Source organism: Schistocerca serialis, chromosome 1, assembly GCF_023864345.2.
Source record: "Schistocerca serialis cubense isolate TAMUIC-IGC-003099 chromosome 1, iqSchSeri2.2, whole genome shotgun sequence".
Taxonomy (NCBI): domain Eukaryota; kingdom Metazoa; phylum Arthropoda; class Insecta; order Orthoptera; family Acrididae; genus Schistocerca; species Schistocerca serialis.
In genome coordinates, this window is record NC_064638.1 from 565536715 (window position 1) to 565553913 (window position 17199).

Genomic DNA, 17199 nt, shown 5'->3' on the forward strand with positions numbered 1-17199 from the left:
AGAATCTGTGAACACGTAATAAGACAGTCAGGACTCGTCTTATAAAAGTTCACCAAACCCAACAAACTCACTCCTGACAGAGAACAATCTTATATTTACATTATATATTACAGAAATTATTTCTATTAATTTCGTAAGAAAGTCCCACAACCTTTTGGGAAACATGAAGGGGAAGAAAAAAAATCATGAAACAGGATTCAAACCCTATTCCGACCTAATCTTTGCTATATAACATAGTGCCTCTACACACTTACTAGCGTGGATGCTTGTTATAGCAGACTTCCGATTTTATCTTACAGCTTTAATCGTCGGTACGTTATTAATTTGCATTTAATTACTGCATAACAAATCCTCACTAGAAAGATACGTTCTTCATGAATCCTTAATGTGCTGTTGCCTTAAAAGGCTTACTCTGTTAACGCTTGAGTTATAACGCGATGATAACCCTTCTTTTTCTTTTGCTAGTGTCTTTGACCCACATTTTGCGAGGGGTTGGTATGGCTAAGATCGGATATGGCAAGGTTAAATTTACGGGGTGGCCGGATGCCCTTCCTGTCGCCACCCCGTACCCCCTGGGACGAAATGAGTGTACCCCAGCTGTCTGCATCTAGAGTAAACCCCGAAAATAGTGCAAGCGTTTTTCAAATGTCTGCAAGGCGTGTAACTGAGGCGGGACTCGGGGACCAGCCCGGTATTCACCTAGTGGGATGTGGAAAACCGCCTAAAAACCACATCCAGGCTGGGGGGGGGGGGGGGGGCACATCAGCCCTCTTCGTTAATCCGGCAGGCGAATTCGATCCGGGGCCGGCGCGCCTACCCGAGCCCAGGAAGCAGCACAGCGATTTCGGCTAACCTGGCTGGTCGAAAAGCGATGATAACCAAATAATCTAAATTAAAACGTCATACCTGATGCTGAAGTTTGAATGCACGAACGGAGGAAATGTAGTAATCTATAAACTTTTTTTTTCCTTTCATGATTTTGTGTGGGTTGTCGGCGAGAGAAAGTTTCGCAGAGTTTTGAAATTATGTGTAAAGTTCGTTGGAAGTTGCTAAGTGCTTTCATTCTCAAATACTGGACAAATAAAATCTGGGTGTTAGCGTGCTGTCAGCAAGCTACTTCCAAACAAACACACAGTTTCTAACTGTAATACTTGTTCTGGTGTGGTAAACTTTTAACATAAGATTGTAACTCTTTGAATTTTTAAATTCGCTCAATAACTACAGCGAAATACTGAAAATCAATTTTTTGTTCCCCGTGGAGCCGTTAGACAGGCACCCTGCAATTGATCCTGCATTCCCTGTTAGTCGCTTTGTAAAAAAAGATGGTGGCTTTGACAAAGAGCATAAGGTTCTGGCCCAGCGTCTGGGAACGAGCATATTGGACAAGGTGAAGCTGATCGGCTGTTCACATTCGGCTGACGTTACTACGGAAAGTAGTTGAAGAATGGTGAAACCATTAGTAGGCTGCAAGGTGTTGGACATCCACGCCACAGCACAGAACAAGGAGGATGGTTGTTTGTCCGTTCTCTAAAGCAGTATAGGCAGCAATCTGTGAACGTATTTTCAGGTGGTGGTGACCCCAGCTTGTAAATATTTGAAGAACGTAATGATTACCACCAAGAACAACTACTAAAATTTCTTTGTTCAATAACCAGTGTCGGTCCACAGACCATTGGCAGCTTCATATATTCTAAGACGAAAACAAAAATGGGAGGCACCCGAAGGAGATGCAAATTGGTCACACAGTGAATGAATGAAAGTGTGATGCTGCAATGCAGTTTCACCGTACAGCTGGTAAGGATAGTAAACCGAGGACATTTTCATACCAGGGCGTAAAATCTTTACAAATTTCGTTCCGTGTACACTGCTAGACAGAACTATGTTTCGCAGACAGGTGCGTGAACAGTGTACGCAGATGTCAGCACTTCAGAGAGGCCACGTACTTGGGCTCGAAGAAGCCGGTTGCAGTAATCGGCGAATCGCTAGACGTTTGAAAAGGAGTGATGTTACTATTCGACGATGTTGATAGGATGGGTGAATCATGGCCAAACACAGAGTGTAACCTCCCCACAAAAATTAAATTGAAATTAAAATAATTATTATGGATAGCGATTCTAATTTTTGTGTGACCTCAGAACAAAATTGGTTCCCATTTATAATCTCCGTGCACAAATGCATTCACATTTAATGTATCCACAAAATTCTTTTCTCATTTAATGTAAGCACGAAACAGAAAAATTCTTAAACCTTACAATAAAAAAATAAATTTGGACGACAGCAGTGCTGCGTCGTGGCCCTGTAAGATCATTCTGAATAAAAAGCAAAAATTCTTACCTCAATAAAAAAACGGCGAATATATCTGCTCTTACCTAAAAATTTTTTCGGCACAGCTCCGTGCAATGCTGGCTTATACATTTGTGATTTGTGAAAGGAACCAACTGATTTTTTTGAAATGAATGTTTTTTTTAAAAAAAATTACTTTATATTACCAAAATTATTATTAGGACATTTTTAAAACATTTCGATGACAGTTCAGATACATTACTAGATATGCGCGACGCTGCTTCTTTACGTTATACAATAATACTCCATCTCCAGATTCCCGACCAGAGCAGACTGCAGACAAACGCAGACAACATCAGACAAGCGACTAGCCACAACTAACTGTTACAGTTACACAGTTCGTACTGCAGTCAACACTGCTCTCTGGTCAGCGATTCTCATATCGCAGACAGCGCATACCTCTTACATAACCCTCCACGGGGGGGGGGGGGGGGGGGGGGGGGGGGGGGGAAATTTGGCAGCGATGGTGAGTGGTGAGTCAATTGGACTTGCCATGAGCAACAAATTTTTCTTAATTAACTAAGTTTACATTCACAGAATATATACATATATATAAGTGCAGAACATGAAATAAAATATAGTGCACATGCAGTGAGTACAGAACATATCAAGAAATCACAAAATGTACACGCAATGAGTACAAATCATATTAACAAATGACATAAAGTGCACACACACTGTAGTATAGAACATATCAAGAAATCACAAAATGTATATGCAATGAGTACAAATCATATTAACAAATGACATAAAGTGCACATTGCACATGCACTGTAGTACAGAACATATCAGGCAATGACAAAATGTACACGCAATGAGTACAAATCATATTAGCAAATGACATAAAGTGCATACGCACTGTAGTATTTTTTTTACCAATTTACAAGAACTAGGATAGGAAAGGAAAGGATTGCATCATGGTTGTAGCACAGTAGGTTGCACATAGCTGCACTGAAAGTCCATATCTTTCTACAGAAGCACAACACCAAGTGAGACAATCTGAAGTTCTCTTCCCTGAAGTATTAATCAGTGTAGCCAAGACACTGAAATGTTGTATTAATATTCAATGTTATCATTTTGGTGGTACACTAGGTACACCAAACAGTGGGACCATAATAACATCTCCATCGCTCAAGGTGGTGGACAGCATGTCGTGTCAACACCACGTTCTTGTAAGGTACACCAACGTAGAATTAGTGCAAAAACCAAATATAGTGCTCCATGATCATGAGGATAGACAGGACAAACGGATATTGCAGTAACTCCTGGTAATTAGGTCAGAAGGTGAAGCACATTAAGTCTTATGCAAGTCATCATTGAGAATTACACTAGTCTATCAACTGATTTGAGTAATTGGTGGCACTCATCGCCTAGTTACTGAACATCTCTGTACTATGTATGAAGTATTACAGAATAATGTTCATAAGTCATCTGATTATGGTGAACATTGGCACTCATTGCCCAGTTACAAACCGTTTTATGCATTATTCAAAAGTGATCATTCAAAACAAGAGTTAATTAATGGCATACTATTTACATAATTCAACTAGTTATAGTAATCATTGGCACTCATTGGCCAGTTCCAAACCATCAGAAGTCATCCTTCAAAACAGGAGCTAATGAGTGTAGCATCAAGCTACTAGTATTCATATATATAGCATGTAAGTGACATAATACAAATATAAGAAACAGTGGCGTTCATTGGCCAGTTACTAAACATATAGCAAGTACTGAATATTACCAAACATTTTTCATCATTCAAGTGACATATGACATATTTAAAATAATTATTGGCACTCATTGACCAGTTACTAAACATATAGTAAGTATTGAATATTACAAAACATTTTTCATCATTCAAGTGACATACGGCATATTTAAATAATTATTGGCACTCATTGGCCAGTTACAAATCATCAGAAGTCATCCTTCAAAAAAGGAGCTAATGAGTGTAGCATCAAGCTACTGGTATTCATATATAATAGCATGTAGGTGACATAATACAAATATAAGAAACAGTGGCATTCATTGGCCAGTTACTAAACATATAGCAAGTATTAAATATTACAAAACATTTTTCATCATTCAAGTGACATACGACATATTTAAAATATAACACACTGTAACTATTACTCAAAGTCTGTGATTAGAAAAACATCAGTCAGTATTACTCAGAACTCTCTTAAACTGGTAGCATTATTTGGGACTGTTAATACATTTTTTATACTAGCAATGCATTGCATTGGGATCGATAATTAATTGCAGTGGAATAACAATATTTATTCTTGACTTATTGCTGCAAATGAGGATAGGTAACGTCATTCGTCATGAGTCAGCTGTAGCAAGGTTATGAAACAAATACAGTATATGTGATCACATTCATGAATAACACACACAAATGGGTAAAAAAAATGCAAGTACTAGAACAGGTTTAATGACCAACTGCTTATAGCACATTAATTTCATGAATAGCTTCTCCTGGAAAAAAATACAAAATGGACTATTAAGCTTGAAGAAGAAACGCATATTATGCTGAAAAGTAGTGAACTTCGAATTAACAGGTTATGAAATGTGTATTAAATATATGTATTTCTCTAGCTGTCCTTACCAAAACCTTCAGTCATCATACCATCCGACATAAGACATACTGTCAAAACGAACTGCAACAAATACTTAAATAACTACATAGCATTTCTTAACTAACAGTAAATATATAAACTTCATCATTATCCTCATCTGCAAAGAAAAACTTAAAAGTGGTGCGTTTAGTGGCCATATAAAGTTTATCACTATCAACACCTGTAAACAAAAACTTCATTATTCATATCACCATAACTTCATTATTATCATCACCTGTAAAGAAAAACTTCATTATTCATATTACCATATTCTTCATCACTATTCATCACTATTCATTATCATCTGCAAAAAGACACTTCATTATTCATTATTCATATTACCATTTACTTCATACAACTATTCATAGTATAGAGTTTCGTATTTCTAGCATATTTCATCACTAAAACTAAGATGTGTAGTTCTGTCTGACAGCCTGCATCAATCGCCTCGTATTCTGAAAGAAAAAATTAGGTAAGACTGCTATCATACAAAGTGTATAGTATATTCTTGTTAATGCTTGTTAATTCTTATCCATTTACTCTTCGTGATGACGTATTGTATCTTCTTTCGTTCATTCCGAAGGTGAAAAAGGTGAAATTCCCATTTCACAGTAATCCACTGTGGTTTGTTTAATTTATTTCTTTTACACGTTATTGCTTTCTGAAAACGATGAACAATGATTAATGTCTTGCATTTAAATCATATACCCATTAAATAAAACTGGTTTCTAGTGATATAATTGAGCATACAGCATAGCATGACAGAAAACGAAATATGTCAAAAACATAGACAGTGTGCAGGTGCAAAAAATGTACACAGGGTATCAAAATGTAGCAGTAAAATAGCCACGATGTTGAGATATCATAAGGCAAAATGTCAAAGTCAACTGGTGTTTGTAATATCTTAAATATTTCATAGTGCATACAAACAAAACAGGAAAACAATCATACATACATGAAGAATGGAAAATGTGCACGGTCTGATGTGTAACGACAAGAAAAGCGACCTGCTAACCTTACCTTGCCGGGCACTTGCCAAGAAAAAAATACGATAATCATCAGTAAGTAGTCACATAAATATAATTGCATCATTGGTCATATAAAAATCAGGAAATGGCATTACAGTGTGATAAATCATAAAGTATATTCATTTAATAAAGGGTTTAATATTAGAGACATGGTGATTGCCTTTACTTTTTCTGGTTCTCAAAGTTTCGACGTGTACTACATTGGGGTGAGGAAAGCTGCGAATTCGATATGGACCTGCGTATAGAAGCTCAAATTTACTACACCTATTCTTTCCTCTGTTGGATAAATAATGTGTGCGTACTAATATCTTCTGTCCAATGTGAAAGTCACGGCGTGTACAAACCTGTTTTTGCTGTCTTCTCCGGCGCTCTGCGGCACGTTTGATGTTGTTTAGCGCAATGTCAAGTATTTCATGGTGTCGTAGTCGACGAGATGTAGGAAAGGTTACTAATTCTTTAATTTTGTTAGGTGGTTCAACATTTTTCAGTATAACAGTCGGAGATAGCATAGTAGATTCATTTGGTATGAAATTAATTACATCCTGGAATGAGAGTACGTGTGTGTCCCAATCAATATGTTTTTTATGGCAGTATATTCTACATAGTTTACCAATTTCTTTCATTAGTCGTTCACAAGGGTTCGAAGAAGCATGGTACCTGGATATAAAGATCGGAGAAATGTTTCTAGCTCGTAACATACGTGTCCATATAGCAGATCGAAACTGTGATCCATTGTCGGAAATTACTTTCAATACATGCCCTACAGGAATAGAAAATGTTTTACAAATTCTTTCGAAACAGTTTTAGCAGTAGCTTTGCGTAACGGAGTTTAGGTAACAAATTTTGAAGTGAGTTCAACAGCGACAAAGATGTAGCATTTTCCTCTATTAGTTCTGGGAATCGGACCAAAAATATCTACAGCAGCCATGTGTCTCAATTTAACAGGTACAATGGGATGTAACGGAGGAATATGTGAAGTCGTATCTGACTTAGCTTTCTGGCAGATTTTACATGACGCTAAACCTCGTCGAATACGTTTCTCCATGTTGGTAAAATAGCAGTTCTGTCTCAGTATAAGAAAACATTTTCTGGCTCCGTAATGTGCGTAACTTAAACGAGTATACCAAATTAATCTGTTAACAAGCTCGTCAGGAATACATAATAACCAATTGTTGCTGTCAGGGTGAGAGCGGCGAAACAGAATATTATTCCGTACAATGTAATGGTTTCTAATGATAACATTATTCCTATCTTGCCAAAGGTGTTTAATTTCTTTCCATACGTTGTCTTTACTCTGCTCTTGTGCTATGTCTTGTAATGACGACGAAATGAAATTTTCAAATGCAACTTGTTGAATGTACATGACGCTGAAATTTGCTTTGCAGAAGTTGGTTGCGATGTCTTGCTGATTGTTGCTGAGACAACGGGATAGTGCGTCTGCTACAATATTTTGTGTGCCGGGAATGTGAACAATTGTAAAATTAAATTCCTGTAAATAAAGTTTCCATCTGCTTAATCTGTCGTGTGTAAATTTAGCGGAAAGTAAAAACTGTATAGCTCTATGATCTGTGTAAACGGTAGTGTGTCTTCCATAAAGAAATGCCGAAATCTCGTAAATGCCCAAACAACACATAATGTTTCAAGTTCTGTAACAGAATAATTGCGTTCAGCAGGTGACAGACTGCGACTTGCAGAGGCGATGTTTTTAATTACTGTAGTACCATCTTCTTCAATTTCCTGAAAAATGTGTACGCCTAAAGCGGTGTTAGAACTGTCGGTGGCAATGGAAAAATTTCTAGTAAGATCTGGATGTGATAAAAGTGGTGCATTCAACAAAGCTTGTTTCAGGTTCCTAAATTCAGAATGTGCTTGGCTATCCCAGGACCAAATAGTGTTTTTACCCGACAGTTGACATAATCTAGGGGTGTCTAAACAGAGTAATGAATAAATTTACGAAAAAAGTTAATGAAATCGAAAAAGCTGCGTAGTTGTTTCTTCGTCGTAGGAACAGTAATGTCACGGAAAGCTTGAAGTTTTTCCGGGTCAGGCGCAATGCCTTCTGCTGAAATCACATGTCCAAGAAATTTTATAGAAGTTTTGCCAAAGTGCGATATACTGAGATTAACTGTGAGTCCTCGTACACGAAAAGTTTGCAACACTTGTTCAAGAATCAGATTGTGTTCAGACCAGTTAGCTTCTGCAATAAGAATGTCGTCTACGTACGTTGTGATTCTGTCTTTAAGTTCTGTCGGAAGTATAGTATTCAAACCGCGAATAAATGCTGCTGAAGAAATAGTTAAACCGAACGGTAATTTACAAAATTGATAACAGTCGCCAAAACAGAGAAAAGCCGTGTATTTTCTGCAGTTCGGATGGAGTTGAATTTGCCAAAATCCCGATTTCAAATCTAATGTGGAATAAATAGCAGTACCATGAAATTTCTGTAGAAGGTCTTCTAGTGTCTGTGGGCGATCTGTTTCATTAATAATAATGTCGTTGATGTGACGCGAATCAAGTACGAGGCGAAGTGAACCATCCTTTTTCTTAACAATATGGAGCGGGTTTATGTACGGACTAACTGCCGGTTCAATAATTCCTTGGTCAAGCATAGCTTGCAATTCTTTCTTAACTTGTTCTCTGTGAATATACGGAATAGGATAATGTTTGGCATCAAATGTGTCATGCTGTTTAACTTGAAATTCATACATAAAACCGGACATAGTACCAGGAACGTTGTCAAAAACTGGAGCTTGCTGTAAAAGAATTCTGCGTAGTTGCGTGCGTTCATCGTCTGTATTTGCACTGCTCTGTTTAACTTTATCAGAAATCATTTGCATAACGTCATAGTCAGCTTCGTCTGGAGTATTATAGTTGTGTACGTACGTATCTGTGAACAATGTGGAATGACAGTCTATGTTACGTGATGCGGAAATGACCTCTGTACGATTAATTGTTTGTTCTTCTGCAGATAAAGAGTGCTGAAATTCTAAAGTCAGTTGTACATTTTCATCCTTTAACATTAAATAGGAGTTTTGAAACTCAATAATTGCGTCGTGTTGTACCAGAAAATTCGTACCTAAAATAACGTCTGTTGTCGATAAGCGAACAATCCAAAAATTTGAGTGAAATGTATGACCTGCAATACAAAGTGGTAAATGTGTCTGTAATTTTACATCTACTCCTTTACCAGATACTGCTCCTTTTACTTTAGTTTTGCCTAATGGTAACGTAGGATAGGTATTCTCTTTGTTACATTCGTTGAAAGTTTCCTCATTTATAACTGACATAGGTGATCCAGAATCGATTACTGCTGAAAATTTGGATGATCCAATCTTTACTTCAATGACAGGGCGTGAAATGGTTTTTTGAATAACTGGTCTTTCCTGCAAAAGAGTGTCTCGGATGTCGTCAAAAGTAATAACATTTTCGTGAACAAGATTCTGCGTGTCAAAACATTGCTTGCGTTACTGTAAGATGCAACCTGTACTGTATCTAGTCAAATTCTATCTGACGTGCTATTATTTTCGGGAGGATGCTGTGGCATTTCTACTATTTGTACTGTTCTGTTATTTCGTCCTGACGTATTACGTTCGGGATGATATCTACTGTCTGGTTCATTCATGATAATTTGTTGTTGCGGATGATTTTGCTGCTGGTAAGACCGACTGTTATTAAACGTACACTGAAAATTGTGCTCATTACTTTTACGTCTGTCATGATAGTCATTTTTATACGGTGCATTGCGATAGGAATTGAAATGATGTGTTTTCTGTACGTAGTGATTCCCTTGTTGCTGTGCGTTACTATTTGTTGGAGCTGACGCTATACGTGTAGGCGGCGAAACATTAAAGCTTGATTGATCTTGCACATTACATTGTTGGTTAGGTATGCTAACCAGCTGGTTTTGATGCTGTTGCGGAGAAAAACCTGTATTGTTACCAAAATGTGTTTGCGACTGCTGAAAATTTTGTACATACTGATGATTAAAAATTTTTTTTTCACTTATTAAAATTATGCTGGTATTTCTTTTTATTTCGCGAGTGTCTAACGAAAATTGTTACTTTCGGTAAAACTCGTCATATCAGATTTCTTTACTCATTTCTAATCCTAGATAGATCGATAGTTGAAGAGCTGTTCTGATAGATATAAAGGATAGTAGAAGAGAAGGCAGCAGTGCAGAAAACTGAAGATGAAACAGGACTACTACGGCTCGGGGCCCTGTGCACACTACGGCACATATTCATCAAAGTGTAATGAATCCCCTGAGGTCAATTACGCGCTGCAAATAAATTTTAGTTTCTGCGTTACAGGCAATGCCGGTGAAAATTCAAAAGCAAATTGTTGTATCCATGCCAATTCTGGTTTCTGCATTACAGGCCAAGCTGGTGAAAATACGAAAGCAAATTGTCGTATCCATTCCAAAGCGTGACTCTGTGTTCTGTCATTATTAAATACTTCAAATTTTCTCACGGATAGAAAATATTTGTAATAAAAATTATCGTCTCTGTATGTCTTAGCAGGTTTACGATTACATGAGAATCTGTTTGTCTGTGTCTCTTCCGATTCTAAGTCGCGTGGTCTCTGTAAATTACCTAAATTATACTGGCTGTGTGAGTCTGACAAATATTCGGAAAGTGGCGTATGCTGTGCCGTGGCTGAAACATTTTTCATCTCTGTCACTTGTTGCTGTAAAATTGACAATTTTCTACGTAATGTATTATTGGACGAACCTATCTCACTGATTGTCTGCTGTAAATTTTGGAATTCGGGTGTTTGATTAAACGAAACTGGTGAAGTATCGTCCGATTTGATGTCTATTATTTTCGACGACATCAATACGACTGGCCAATTCATCATATTTTTCAGTCAGTATTTTTACCTGATCATCGTTTTTAGTCTCGCAAGCATTAATTTGTTCTTGTATTTTACGTGTGGTTTTGTTCAACTTTTTAACGTCTGCTTTGATGGCATCGGGATCCTGTATTAGTTCTAATTGTTCAAGTCTGTCGGTCACTGTCTGAACGTGTATTGTGTGTGTGTCTGTTTTTGCTTTAAGATCGGAGATTTCATCATGCAATTTGGTGTTCAACTGTTTGATAGTATTAATTTCGTCTGATACTGTAGCAATATTGTTGTCTACGTATGTTTTTGCTTTCGTAAACAATTTACGTTTATCTTCCTGTCTCTGTGCAGTAATTGTTTCCATGACTTGTCGCTTTACTTTATTCTGTTCCTGTATAAATTTACGGTAATGCGTTTCATTGTTTTGTAGGTGCTGATTAAAACGTTCGTCAATTTGGCTGTTCTGTTGGTCAAATTTCGCGTCTACTTTTGCATGCAGTGTGCGCGAAAGTTCTGCTGACATTAATTTAAACTCGTCGCGTAACTGTGTTGCGTTTTCAGAGCATTGTTTAGCGACTGCACTAATTTCGTCTCTAAGTACTTTAGTTGTGGCTGCATGTGTATTTCTTAATTCTTGAGCCACAGATCTAATTTCTTCACTATTGTTTCTAGCACAAGGCTTAATTTCATCACGTAATTGTTCTTTAGTATCATGACATTGCGCGGCAACGGCTGCAATCTGTTCACTAAGTTGTTTGTTCTGTTCATTTAGGTGATCGTGTTTTTCATTCAACTGTTTGAAATTTTCATTAAGTTGTTTGTTCTGTTCATTTAGGTGATCGTGTTTTTCATTCAACTGTTTGAAATTTTCATTAAGTTGTTTGTGATTGTTGTCCTGTTTTTCATTGAATTGTAGCAATAATGCTACAACTTGATCCAAGTTAAAATTACCGACTCTATTCTCTGTACTGCGTGATGGTGTATGTGCACTTGTCACGCTTTGTGTAACCATTAGGTCATTCTCCGATTCACAAAAAGGTTTGCCAATCGGATGTGCACTGTTGGTCACTACACCGGAATCAAATAAATCTGACGTGTTTTGTGAATATTGATCACCTTCGTTAGAAACAATTATCTGTTCACTACATAAATTTCGCAAATTAGGCGTGTCAAACTGGGCAGCGTTCATTGTATCAGAACGTGCCGCGTCATCAATTGTCGTTAAATTAACAGATGACACAATTGAATTTGTTTGCTCATAATTAGCATTAAAATCATTATTAGTGATCGGTACACACTGATTGTCTGTAAATGGAGGACTATCATTAAGACACTGAGTGTCGCAAGTATTATCAGTCAAATTATTCGAGTCGGCTATTTCACTCATTGCACATCGCGATGTACTGTTAACACTTTTTCGCGGCATTTTTATACAAATCAAAATGAAGCACAAAATGAAACAAAGACGAAGCAAAAAATGGAACAAACACAATTACAACGAAGAGCAATATATTGCCGATGATCTGTGAAAGTAAGAGTGACAAATTAGTAAATGCGTTGCGCCAGATGCAAACAACACTTAAGTAACTTCCTGGCAGATTAAAACTGTGTGCCCGACCGAGACTCGAACTCGGGACCTTTGCCTTTCTCGGGCAAGTGCTCTACCATCTGAGCTACCGAAGCACGACTCACGGCCGGTCCTCACAGCTTTACTTCTGCCAGTACCTCGTCTCCTACCTTCCAAACTTTACAGAAGCTCTCCTGCGAACCTGCAGAACTAGCACTCCTGAAAGAAAGGATACTGCGGAGACATGGCTTAGCCACAGCCCGGTGGATGTTTCCAGAATGAGATTTTCACTCTGCAGCGGAGTGTGCGCTGATATGAAACTTCCTGGCAGATTAAAACTATGTGCCCGACCGAGACTCGAACTCGGGACCTTTGCCTTTCGCGGGCAAGTGCTCTACCATCTGAGCTACCGAAGCACGACTCAGCTTCTGTAAAGTTTGGAAGGTAGGAGACGAGGTACTGGCAGAAGTAAAGCTGTGAGGACTGGGCGTGAGTCGTGCTTCGGTAGCTCAGATCGTAGAGCACTTGCCCGCGAAAAGCAAAGGTCCCGAGTTGGAGTCTCGGTCGGGCACACAGTTTTAATCTGCCAGGAAGTTTCATATCAGCGCACACTCCGCTGCAGAGTGAAAATCTCATTCTGGATACATTTAAGTAAATAAGAAATTCACAAAGAAATACGATCTTGGCCGTATGTCGCCAAGTGTAACCTCCCCACAAAATTAATTAAATTGAAATTAAAAATGATTATTATGGATAGCGCTTCTAATTTTTGTGTGACCTCAGAACAAAATTGGTTCCCATTTATAATCTCCGTGCACAAATGCATTCACATTTAATTTATCCACAAAATTCTTTTCTCATTTAATGTATGCACGAAACAGAAAAATTCTTAAACCTCACAATAAATAAATAAATTCAGTAACCGGTAAAATTTGGACGACAGCAGTGCTGCGTCGTGGCCCTGTAAGATCATTCTGAATAAAAAGCAAAAATTCTTACCTCAATAAAAAAAACGGCGAATATACACTCCTGGAAATGGAAAAAAGAACACATTGACACCGGTGTGTCAGACCCACCATACTTGCTCCGGACACTGCGAGAGGGCTGTACAAGCAATGATCACACGCACGGCACAGCGGACACACCAGGAACCGCGGTGTTGGCCGTCGAATGGCGCTAGCTGCGCAGCATTTGTGCACCGCCGCCGTCAGTGTCAGCCAGTTTGCCGTGGCATACGGAGCTCCATCGCAGTCTTTAACACTGGTAGCATGCCGCGACAGCGTGGACGTGAACCCTATGTGCAGTTGACGGACTTTGAGCGAGGGCGTATAGTGGGCATGCGGGAGGCCGGGTGGACGTACCGCCGAATTGCTCAACACGTGGGGCGTGAGGTCTCCACAGTACATCGATGTTGTCGCCAGTGGTCGGCGGAAGGTGCACGTGCCCGTCGACCTGGGACCGGACCGCAGCGACGCACGGATGCACGCCAAGACCGTAGGATCCTACGCAGTGCCGTAGGGGACCGCACCGCCACTTCCCAACAAATTAGGGACACTGTTGCTCCTGGGGTATCGGCGAGGACCATTCGCAACCGTCTCCATGAAGCTGTGCTACGGTCCCGCACACCGTTAGGCCGTCTTCCGCTCACGCCCCAACATCGTGCAGCCCGCCTCCAGTGGTGTCGCGACAGGCGTGAATGGAGGGACGAATGGAGACGTGTCGTCTTCAGCGATGAGAGTCGCTTCTGCCTTGGTGCCAATGATGGTCGTATGCGTGTTTGGCGCCGTGCAGGTGAGCGCCACAATCAGGACTGCATACGACCGAGGCACACAGGGCCAACACCCGGCATCATGGTGTGGGGAGCGATCTCCTACACTGGCCGTACACCACTGGTGATCGTCGAGGGGTCACTGAATAGTGCACGGTACAACCAAACCGTCATCGAACCCATCGTTCTACCATTCCTAGACCGGCAAGGGAACTTGCTGTTCCAACAGGACAATGCTCGTCCGCATGTATCCCGTGCCACCCAACGTGCTCTAGAAGGTGTAAGTCAACTACCCTGGCCAGCAAGATCTCCGGATCTGTCCCCTATTGAGCATGTTTGGGACTGGATGAAGCGTCGTCTCACGCGGTCTGCACGTCCAGCACGAACGCTGGTCCAACTGAGGCGCCAGGTGGAAATGGCATGGCAAGCCGTTCCACAGGACTACATCCAGCATCTCTACGATCGTCTCCATGGGAGAATAGCAGCCTGCATTGCTGCGAAAGGTGGATATACACTGTACTAGTGCCGACATTGTGCATGCTCTGTTGCCTGTGTCTATGTGCCTGTGGTTCTGTCAGTGTGATCATGTGATGTATCTGACCCCAGGAATGTGTCAATAAAGTTTCCCCTTCCTGGGACAATGAATTCACGGTGTTCTTATTTCAATTTCCAGAAGTGTATCTGCTCTTACCTAAAAAAATTTTCGGCACAGCTCCGTGCAATGCTGGCTTATATATTTGTGATTTGTGAAAGGAAGCAACTGATTTTTTTGAAATGAATGTTTTTTTTTTTAAAATATTTTATATTACCAAAATTATTATTAGGACATTTTTAAAACATTTCGTTGACAGTTCAGATACATTACTAGATATGCGCGACGCTGCTTCTTTACGTTATACAATAATACTTCATCTCCAGATTCCCGACCAGAGCAGACTGCAGACAAGCGCAGACAACCTCAGACAAGCGACTAGCCACAACTAACTGCTACAGTTACACAGTTCGTACTGCAGTCAACACTGCTCTCTGGTCAGCGATTCTCATATCGCAGACAGCGCATACCTCTTACAAGAGTCAGGAAGGCAGCCGTCGACCTAGAGAGGGGACGGGATGTGAGAACCGAGCAATCGTCAGAGAGGCACTAAGAGCCCCACATTCATCATTGTCATCGATCCGACGTGCGAGTGGTGCTTCAGTGAACACAAGGACCATTAATACGCGGTTCACCTGGGGTGCCATTTCATTTCACAGCAGGATGCCTTTGGTTGTCATCCATGGTACCCTTACAACATAGTGGTACGTCGAATATATTCTACACTCCGTTTTGTTGCCCTTTCTGGGCTTGCATTTCAGCAAGCCCTACTGCTTGTCTTCGTTCTTGCCAGACAACTAGCATGGCCAGCAAGGTCGCCAGATCTCTCCACAATTGAGAACGTTTGGAGCATTAAGGGCAGTGCCCTTCAACCAGCTCGGGATTTCGACGATCTAACGCGCCAATTGGACAGAATTTGGCACAAATTCCCTCAGGAGGGCTTCCAATAACTCTATCGATGAATGGCAAGCCGAATAACTACTTGCATAGTGGCCAGACGCGTACCAACAGGTTATTGACTTTCTCAATTTGTGGTTCTGTTGTGTCTAGGAATCTTGCATACTCTGTTCTCTAGACAAACAATCAAATAACTCGTATTAATGAGTTTAATTACAACAATGAGAATTATTTTAATCAGTTTCGCATGATCATCTACAAGTGCAATTGCATAAAGTGTCGCAAGCAAAGGGCGACATACAAAAGAATCATTCTTCTTCAGAATAGACAAACACAAGTAACACTTCTGCTCCTAGCGACCGCTACTAAGAACAGTCTGTCAACTGAACTGCAGTGACCGATCTCTAACTGAGCTACAGAGAGATTGCTAACGAAATGGCTAGTGTTGAAGCTGCTATCGAAGTGGCTGCCACCAGTCAGACGTGGCGCTTATGTCGTCTTCACCTAGGGGCGCTGCTGTTGCGTTGTCGTCCAGTAGGGAGGTCGGTCAGTGTGCGACTGGCTGACCTCTTCTCACAGCCTTCTCTTCTCTGTCGTTGCCGACTAGCGTGCCGGCGCTGACTTTACACCGTAACAGGTACTCTTTCTCTTGAATAAATCACCCAATGTATCTGAAATTATACTCATTTACTTGTCTGTATGTGTACATCACATCTACCGATTTCTGTCCCATTCGGATAATGCTTTTATGGTGTGTCGTTTTTTCCCCTCTTAGGGTATATAGGCAGTTACAACGTCATATGAGCCGTTATAAAATCACTGACGTCAGATAATGAAATCCGTGAATTCGTTACTTTTGTCATATAGTAATATAAATTACACTGTCAATCATCAACTGTGCCAACTGTGCACTTATTCATGTTACATCAACAGTTAGCCAGAATATGAAAAATGCTGCTGTTCCTAGCAGTAAGGCTGTCTGGTGATGTAACATGAATAAGTGCACCGACTGGCACAGTTTTGGACTAACCGTGGAATTTATATTATCCTATGACAACAGTGATGAATTGATGGGTTTCACTACCTACGCCAATGATTTTCTAACGGCTAATACGATGTTGTAAATGTTTCTATGAACCTGGTGATGGTCTATGGACCAAAACTGTTTATTAAATAAATAAATTTTATCAGCAGCTTTTGGCGGTAATCTTGGCGTTATCAGTCTGGGAGAGATCTGAAGATAGAGTACAATGGTAGTAGAGGCGCAAGTGTTTAAGAGACACCATCCGGCGCACATTGTTGAACACGGGGATCTGCATCAGACGGTCTCTACATGTACAGACGTTTATGCAAGGATATCGTCAATTATGGTTATAGTGGGGACAAGATCGTCGAGTCTGGGCTGTGGGTCAATTGAAACGTTTCGTCTGTTTGCATGAACCCTACTTCTAGTTACACCAGGTCGGTGGTTGTGTCCGGATACGCTATCAGCCAGGCGAACTAAGCCCCTTGAAACACATCTGGCACGCTATCGAGCGCCATAT